The sequence below is a fragment of the Myotis davidii genome, unplaced genomic scaffold (assembly GCF_000327345.1).
Source record: "Myotis davidii unplaced genomic scaffold, ASM32734v1 scaffold149, whole genome shotgun sequence".
Classification (NCBI taxonomy): Eukaryota; Metazoa; Chordata; class Mammalia; order Chiroptera; family Vespertilionidae; genus Myotis; species Myotis davidii.
The window spans coordinates 1018-1535 of record NW_006352194.1 but is presented as its reverse complement, the minus strand read 5'-3'; the positions used below and the strand labels follow the sequence as shown (position 1 = coordinate 1535).

General features: G+C 59.8%; 1 long non-coding RNA gene across 1 annotated transcript in view; it reads left to right on the top strand.

Moving 5' to 3' along the window:
- Positions 1 to 518, top strand: part of LOC107181414 — an 899-nt gene continuing 381 nt past the window's right edge. Inside the window, exon 1 of the long non-coding RNA XR_001512116.1 lies at positions 1 to 53. This is a non-coding gene — a long non-coding RNA (uncharacterized LOC107181414). The remainder of the gene's footprint in view (positions 54 to 518) is intronic.

Below are 518 nucleotides of genomic sequence, written 5' to 3'. Positions count from 1 at the left end.
CCCCCTAGTCCGGCCCGAGTGGGGCCATGGCGGCCAGCCTGTGGATGGGCGACGTGAGTGAGGGCGGCTCCCCGCGTCCACGAGGAAGAATCTTAGTGTCAGCAGAGAGGGCGGGCTGACGGGGAGGGGTCCTCGAGTCCTAAAAAGATGGAAGTGAACAGGAAGGGGGGTTCTTTTGGTGACACAGAAGCGGGTCCCACCATCCAGGGGGAGGGAGTGCGTCTGGGGGGAGAGGTCCTGGGGCCTCGCCGTCGTCATGGAGGCGAAAGGGAGGTTCTTTGGGGACAGAATGGGGGAACCCCAAGGCTTTTGAAGGGCTCTTTGTTTTTGTTTGTTTAAAGTCTTTTTATTGTTGTTAATCCTCATCTGGGGATTTTTTTCCCATTGATTTTTAGAGCGGAAGGGAGGGAGGGGGAGAGAGGGAGAAACATGGATGCGAGAGAAACAGGTCGATTGGTTGCCTCCCTCAGGCGCCCGGTTTGCGGGGGACGCGGGGGGGGGGGGGGGGCGCTGCAACC